Below are 8,567 nucleotides of genomic sequence, written 5' to 3' on the forward strand. Positions count from 1 at the left end.
GTTTTGTAATACATTTTCTTCTAAAAGTTTTATAGTCTTAGTTATCATGTTTAAGTCCTTGATCCATTTTGAGTTAATTTTTATATAGGGTGTGAGATATGGATCCCCTTTTATTCTTTTGCTGGATATCTTTTGCTGGGTATGGATATCCAGTTCTGTAAGCACCATTTATTGAAGAGATGCTCTAGACATAGATTTTGATTAATCATTTATTCAACAAATTTTTATTAAGTGCCTACTATTGCCAAATACTTTTCTGGCTTCTGGGCCACAAGATTATGGTAACAATGAAGGAATTATTGTCTTTGGGCCCATTAGGCAACTTTTAAGTTGCACATAGAAACCTTAGTGTTCTAGTAATGATAATAATAGACAACTATTGTTGAGTACTTATTATGTGCCAGTTGCCATACTTCATGTTTTATATACTTACCTTATTGAATCCTTACAGCACTCTTTATCTTATTTTTATTATTATCCTAGTTTTAGAGTTGAGGAAACTGAGCCTCAAAGAGATTAAGTAACTTGCCCTGACTCATAAAGCAAGGCAGTAGTGTAGCCAGGACTTGAATCCAGGTGAGTCTGTTTTACATCATTAATAGCTGTTTACCATAAAATAAAAAAAAGTAACTCTTTGCCATTAAAAAAATGGCTCAATACTCTTTTATAAGATTTCTTCTGCAAGTGAGGGAGTAACACCTAAGCTGATGTATTGGTTGATTCTTCTCAGGCTTATTAATACAGGATTTTAGTTCAGGCCAGCATATACCTTTTAGAGACAATGGGTAATATCTTGTGTATTTTGTTAATGACTGCTCTTTACGTTAAATCTTATGAGTCTGTGTAAATCTCATCATAAGTACCACCAAGACTTGTTTTGAATACTACTTTTTTTTGAATACTTAAAGGCTTTCTCTGCCAAATTTAGAACTTTTAATTCGAAGTACAGTGCCCTGGAAAGTTTGAATGTTCTCTTGGACCATTCTCAGATCCACTTTTCACCCTCTGCTTGGAGGAAAGGGAGGCTGGGCAGCTGCAAGAAGAGAGAAGGAGTTTTTGTTCCCTTCATTTTCTACTTGTCCAATCTTCAAACACCCATATTTATACTATTCTGGTAGATCATGAAAGGAGCCTGGTCCTGTAACTCAAGTTGTGGAGAGTACTTGTGACTTTCAATTATTCTTGCTTGCCAAAAAAAAAATGGGAGCACATTAATGATGTTTATCATCCTCTATGTTGGGCAGGTGATTCTTCTTTTGGGCTAGAGTGTCTTACCAAGTTACTGCACCTTACTCCTGCCACTTACTCTACCTTAATCTCTCTTTCCCTGTCAATCATAAGTCACAAGGAGAAAGGTCCAGCTGAGCTTTAATTGGGGAATGATCAGAGTGGCACAGGTTCCTCTGCTTCTTGTCTCCATCTTTTACCTCTCTTCCTTCCTCTCATCTCTCCCTCACTCCCTACCCACCAGTCAGCTAGAACTAAACCTCTCTTTGATGAATGTCTTATTCTGCCAGAATTGCTATAACAAATACCACAGGCTGGCTGGCTTAAATAACAAGAATTGATGGTCTCACAGTTTTGGAGACGAGAAGTCTAAAGTTGTCAGCAGGATCATCCTTTCTCTGAAGTCTGTAGTGTTCTGGTAGTTTGCTGGCAATCCATAACTCAGTATCTGCCTCTGTCACATGATCATCTGTCTCCTGTTTCCTACTACTATGGGCAACTTTTCTATGCTTAAAAGGACTCCAGTCATATTGCATTAAGGCCCACCTTTATTCAGTTTGACTTTGCCCTAACTGATAACATCTTCAGAGATCCTCTTTTACAAATGGGTTCACACCTATAGATCATAGGTTAAGACTTGAACATGTCTTTATGGGGAACATGATTCAATCCATAACAATGCCAAACTGTCTAGTCTGTATGAGAATGTACATCATGCAGTTGTTGTGAGGATGACATGAAATTAAAAAGTAACGTATAGAGCTTAGTAAGAGTTCTCGAAGTGTAAGCTCAAGGCTGGCTTCATGGGCTTGTGACTTGTGCAGTCACACTGGGACCTGTGCTGACAAGGGCCCTGCACTTGGTTTAATGCTCCTTTGTTGTCATCACGAAATCCTTTATGATTTTTAATAAGGGCCCTACATTTTCCTTCTATACTGGGACCACAAATCATTTAGCTGCTCCCGTTAGCTTTGAAGAGGCTAAACCATGCTTTTAGTTAGTGTTGTTCTTCAATGAAATTGTAGATGCTGACAATAACATAATACTTAATATCCTAATAACTTACCTTTGTGGATTTATGTTGACACCAAATTGTCTTTCCCTCTTTTGCCTCTACAAGTGCGCTCAAAAATAGTTGCTGTGTGTTATGTTTAAAACATGGTTTTCTTTCACATACCACAAAGACATTTAAGCCCCTTTAAAATGAAAGGATTAATGTTATTTAGAGGATTTATAGCATTTTCAAAAAATATACCCTCAGCTTTACCTGTTAATTCCCAGGACAAAGGAAGTTCTGGAGAGAAGCAGTAAGATTTTCTGCTCTCACATCATAAAAAATCTATCTTGAAGCATCATCTTTATCTATTATTATGTCTCACAGATATCTCTTGAGTTCCCTGTGGGTTGCAAAATACTCTTTTGCCCACTGAAGTTATAACTGTGCACAAGAGAGACATAGCACCTGCCTTCCCAGAGCTTACAGTATAGTGGGAAAAAGAGGATGCTAGAAATAGTGCTGTGGTGAAGAAGTACTTAGTGACATAGGGGTACAGATGAAGGGGCATAAAGCAAAGGGGAATCAAGGAAGGCTTCTGAAGGAGTACACTTCCAAGTTGATGCCTGTTTTCGTTTCCTCAGCTGCTCAAAGCAGATACCATGAAATGGGTTGACTTTTAACAACGGGAATTTATTAACTTACAATTTGAGGCTGTGAGAATGTTCAGATGAAGGCCTCATCAAGGTGAGGTTTTCTTTCCAAAGACTGGCTGCCAGTGGTTCTTGGTTCCTCTTCCACATGCAAGACACATGGTCATATTTGCTGGTCTCTCCCTTCCCTTCCAGGGTTTTGTTGATTCCAGCTTTTTGCTTCCATAGCTTTCCTTCTCATTGTCTGAGTTTTATTGGAGTGCTCCAGTAAAAGGATTAAGACCCACCCTAGGTCACGCCTTAACTCAAGTACCCTCATCAAAAGGTCCTATAGGTTTATACACACAGGAATGAGTTAGCTTTAAGAACATGATTTTCTGGGGTACATACATTTCTAAAGCACCATAGTACCTGAAGGATAAAAGAATCAGAGGAATGTAATCTCTATAGACCTAGATTAGACAATGGTTAGCAGAGGGGAGTGAAAAGACCTTGGCTAGAGACACACAAGAGATGGCTTTGAGGTCAGATTGACCTGAGTTTGAGAATCTTTTCTGTTGCTAACTAGCTGTGTGACTCAGAAAAATTACTTGACTTCTCTGAGCCTCTATATTATTATCTGTTAAATGAGGATAATTATAGCACCTACTTCACCTGGATAAGATAAGGGTTAAGGAGATAATTTTCCTGAAATCTAGACACAGTGTCTGGCAAATGGTGTTAAATAAATATTGGCTATGATTATTTCAAGACATATTAGCTGCTTTTCTGGCATAGCAGCTGGTATTTTTATGATTAAGATTATGAGGTTTTGAAACAATACTGTAGAGATCTTTTCAAAATCATAATAAGCTTGGTTTCTTGTCATTTAGAGATCGGCCACAAATTCACTGCCTTTTACTGCCTCTACCTTATCTGAGCACCATCGCTACTGTGAGGAATAAGTTTCACTGTCAGTGTAGAAAGCAATTGTCAGGGCCCTCAGTGGAAGGATTGGACAAGAGACAAGATCTGTCATGGGGAGAGCCACAGTTCTGATTCCCATCCATCATGTTCAGCAGAGTTACAAAGAGGAAATGATGTGGTCAACTCAGAGGATTAAAACCAGGGATCCTTATTTACATAGATATTCAAAATGTTGAAGTCATAGCCCTGGGGAAGAAATTGGGAACATTCACCCCCTTTGAAAAGCATTTGTTATATGCAATTTGTGGTTATATCAGATAGCATCTCGGGGATGCTGAGAACCTAAACCTCAGTGTTCACCCTGTCACCTGACCTCCTAACTATTGCCATCTGTCCTCCTCTCTTCACTCAGTTCCCTGTGACAGGGTCATACTTCTTCCATGATGGCCCAACCAGGTCATCCTGAACAACCATAAGCAAAAGCATGACTGTTGTTTGTGGCACTCTGCCTAACAGGGTACTCATCAGAGAGCTGATTTCCTCCAAGAAACAGGATGCTAAGCTGTTTGGTTTTTCTGGCCCAAGGCTTAAAAACATTCTGAGTAAGGGCCAGAACCCTTTGGCTCTGATTTGGGTCATCTACTTTGCAGACTTCTTTCTGAAATAATATTGGATTCTTGAAGCCCTTTGGACTTCCAATTTCTAGCTTTTGCTTATTATGTATCCATTGATAAATAATCAAAACCTGTATTCAAAGCAAAAAGAGGCTTCAGTCCTTGCTATCAAGGACTGCTCCCTACAATGTAATTGTAGAGATGGAGCAAGATCGCATGAAAACCAGACTTGTATACATGTCCCTGATGTGTGGAGTATGAACTTTTCCAGTTAATAAAAGGGAAGATTTTCTTCATTGCTGCAGCTTTTGATTAACATGCAGTTCTACGCTATCAAAGGTCCAGAATCCAAGGGTCTTATGGAGAAGTCTGATTCACTATCTTGCTCAGTAAAACCAAGTAATTTAACAATAACAATAATGATGATAACTGTTATTTACCTAGTGTATCTCCTGAATATTATATATTAAGATCTTCTTTAATTTTCTCAACAACCCAAGTACGATTACCTCATTTTCACAGATGAAGGAACAATCTCAGATACATTGAGCAATTTATCCAGGGTCACACAGCATGACAGTGGCAAAACCAGGATTGGAACCTGTCAGGAATTCATGAAATGTGCTGCTTCCTGTCCATATGAAGTTGGGCATGTTGCCAACTCTTTGGAGACTCTGTTTCCTTTTCTGGAACATGGAGATAAAAAGTTGATAGGGCTGTTGTAAGGATAAAAGAAGTGATATATCTGAAAAGACTTGAAAAACTATGCTATCAAAATGTAACCGAATATTATAAAGTAAATGCACAGAAAACTTCCCAAACATAATTTAGGCCATCCTTTGTAAGTAGACCTTTTTTTTTTTCTGGATCATTTTGCAATCTCTGACCATGGAGGCAAGAGGCATTAAAATCTAACAAGTGATGGTTACAATTGGGTTTTTCTCTCTCTGAAGCTGGGGAGAGAAAGAGAGAGGACTCTGAGCTCTAGTGGAGGCTGGAAGTTGGGAGTGAGGTAGTGATGTGGGGTCCTCTTTTCTCCATGACCTGCACCTGCTCATTTGGAGAACATATTTCTACTTAGTCTTAGGACCCACCATAAAATGCATATATCCACCTGTTCTAGCTTGCTAGCTGCCAGAATGCAATATACCAGAAACGGAATGGCTTTTAAAAGGGGGAATTTAATAGGTTGCTAGTTTACAATTCTAAGGCTAAGAAAATGTCCCAGTTAAAGCAAGTCTATAGAAATGTCCAATCTAAGGCATCCGGGGAAAGATACCTTGCTTCAAGAAGGCCAATGAAGTTCAGGGTTTCTCTTTCAAGTGGAAGGGCACATGGCGAACACAGTCAGAGTTTCTCTTTCATCTGGAAAGGCACATGGTGAACACGGTCAGGGTTCCTTTCTCATCTAGGAGGGCACATGGTGAACACGGCCATGGTTTCTCCCTCAGCTGGAAGGGCACATGGCAAGCACAGTGTCATCTGTTAGCTTTCTCTCCTGGCTTTCTGTTTCATGAAGCTCCCCAGGTGTCTTTCCTCTTCATCTCCAAAGTGCTGGCTGATGGACTCTCTGCTTTATGGTGCTGCAGCATTCTCTGCTCTCTCTGAATCTCCTCATTCTCCAAAAAGTTTCCTCTTTTATGGGACTCCAAAACTTATCAAGACCCACCCAAATGAGTGGAGACATGTTGTCACCTAATCCAGTTTAACAACCACTCTTGACTAAATCACATCATTCATGGAGATGATCTGATTACAGTTTCAAACATACAGTATTGAATAGGGATTATTCTACCTTTATGAAATGGAATTTTGATTAAAACATGCTTTTCTAGGGGACATACATCCTTTCAAACCAGCACACCACCTATCCATGTCTGTAAGGTTGGCTAGCAGCTCTATAACATACAGGCAAATTCTCAGTTTTGTCATATACTGATTCCCCTGACATACATTCATAATGTACCAGCTATATAATAGCTTGGTGTACAAAATAAGTCCATTTTATTTATTTGTTTCACATACGGAAGCATTTATTTGAGGTTTAACATGAAATCATACAAATAAAATTTATATAAACAAATCCACACCGAGGCATAACACAGATAGCAAAGGACCAAGTAAAAACAAAGAAAACTAAATGGCAGCTATATACAGTTGGACAGTGTGTCTTGTACACTAGAAAGTCTTTTATAAAATAATCATCTCAGAGCAACAGAAGACCAATCTTCAGCATCGTCCTGCAAGGTGGGTTACCTTAGCATGTCCTCCTGTGTTCTAAGGTCCTCCTTTAGTATGGCCACCCCCCTCGCAATGCCTTGCCGTATGTGCTCTGGTGGCCACTGTAGCCTGCATGTCCCTGTGCATATTCACAGTTCCCACAGTTACACCCAGTATAATCATCTCCGCCACAGCCACTACAGTTCTGATCACCACCACAGGCACTGTTGTAATTTCCATATCCTTGACCAGAATAGTTATTAAATCCTTGGTTCCAGTTTTGGCCGTGACCTCATCCACGACCCCTAGTACCACCTTGTCCCGTAGCCGCAGCCCCTCTTCCTCCTTTCTGTTGTTGCTGTTGCTGCCTATTTACCTCTTTGGGTTGTGTAATTTGATTTCACACTTCCTAGAACCAATTTGATGATATCTGCTTTCTAGTAATTTCTTCACTGGTTTTTCATCTGTATATGTGATGAAACAAAATCCTCTTCTTTCATTTGTTTTTGTATCCATGGGAAGTTCAATATTTTCAATCTCTCCAAATGCTCCAAATTTTATTTGCTGTTAGAAGTATCTGGACCCAATCCACCCACAAAAACCTTTTGGGGGGGGTTCTTTCCCTTTTAAAGTTTTCCCTCTTTTGGGGGTCTATCAATTTGCCATCCAGTTTGTGTTCTTTCAGTTCCAAAACCTTATCAACACTCGCAGCATCCTTGAAAAGCACAACTCCAAATCCTCTTGATCTTCCAGTGACTGGATCTGTTTTAATTGCGCAGTCTCCAACCTCTCCAAATAGAGATAAACAGATCTTTCCTTCTTGTATCTCAGCTCAAGCGTCCAATAAACATTTTACCATCATCCTGCTGATTCTTGCTCGCGTTCATCTTGGATCCCTCCGCGAATTCCTCTATGTGGCTGCACTCACCCATGTCCTCCACGGTGGCTGAGCTGTCCGCAGTGGGTGCTGGCGCCAGACCGAGTCCCGGTAGCAGCGGAGCCTTGTATGGAGCTGGAATTAAAATGGCGGCGGAAGAGCAAAAGTCCATTTTATTTTAATGTTTGAGTTAAATGGCTCTGAAGTCCTTTGGTAGAAGACCAGTCTTTCCCCCAGGTTTCTGCTATGGGATGGGACTCTTTCACTGCAAGAGAAGGAAAATCAACTCAAAACAAAATCAACAAAAACCAACCAAAAAATAGAAGAAATGTACTTGCTCACACATCTGAAAAGTCCAGAGGTAGATGATACTTTAGGAATTATGAAACAAGGACACTATTGTTATTAATCTGGCTTTTCTATCTCTCTGTTCTTATTAATGTTGATTCTGTCTCAGACAGGTTGTCTCCTCATGGCAAGATATCACTCCAGCCTACATTATTCTGTGACAAGAGGAAGTTACTTCAGGGAGCTCCTCCACAATCCTAGAACCTGTTCTGATTGGGCCAACTTGGGAACCAATCATTGTGTCCAGGGTAATAGAATTATGTTGATTGGCCCAGATATAGGTCATGTGCTCACTCCTGACTTATCAATCACTGAGGTTGGAGGGTGCTTATGGGCTGGACTTTGGTAAGGATTGTTCTTAGTATCAGGGGTGGATCCCCATTCAAAAGCAGGTACTGCCCTTCTAGGAGTGATTGTTCACTAAAATGAAGTTGGGGAAATATTCCTTTCAATATAAAAGAATTGATTCTAGATGGCCAAGAACTAAAAAAAAAAACCTGCCGTTGTGTTTCCTTAACACAAGTTGTCTGGGACCCCAGAACTGCTCTCCCTGGGCTTGTGTTTGTGCTGTCTTGCCAGATGCCTTGTGCTGAGAGAATGAAAGCTTATGTGCTTTTGGGTGTCCTCCAGAACTTTGTTTTATGTTGTGTGGGTCTCAGTTCTCTTGTTTGCTGCCCTTGTTGCGATGACTGTCCAGCCACAATGCTGCGGATCCTGCAGTTTCCTTA

At 40.1% G+C, this 8,567-nt stretch overlaps 1 pseudogene; it reads right to left on the reverse strand.

Moving 5' to 3' along the window:
• Positions 1-2,963: 2,963 nt before the first annotated feature.
• Positions 2,964-7,664, reverse strand: LOC143656940 (heterogeneous nuclear ribonucleoprotein D-like pseudogene; annotated as a pseudogene).
• Positions 7,665-8,567: the final 903 nt, after the last annotated feature.

This window comes from Tamandua tetradactyla, chromosome 2 (genome assembly GCF_023851605.1).
Source record: "Tamandua tetradactyla isolate mTamTet1 chromosome 2, mTamTet1.pri, whole genome shotgun sequence".
Classification (NCBI taxonomy): Eukaryota; Metazoa; Chordata; class Mammalia; order Pilosa; family Myrmecophagidae; genus Tamandua; species Tamandua tetradactyla.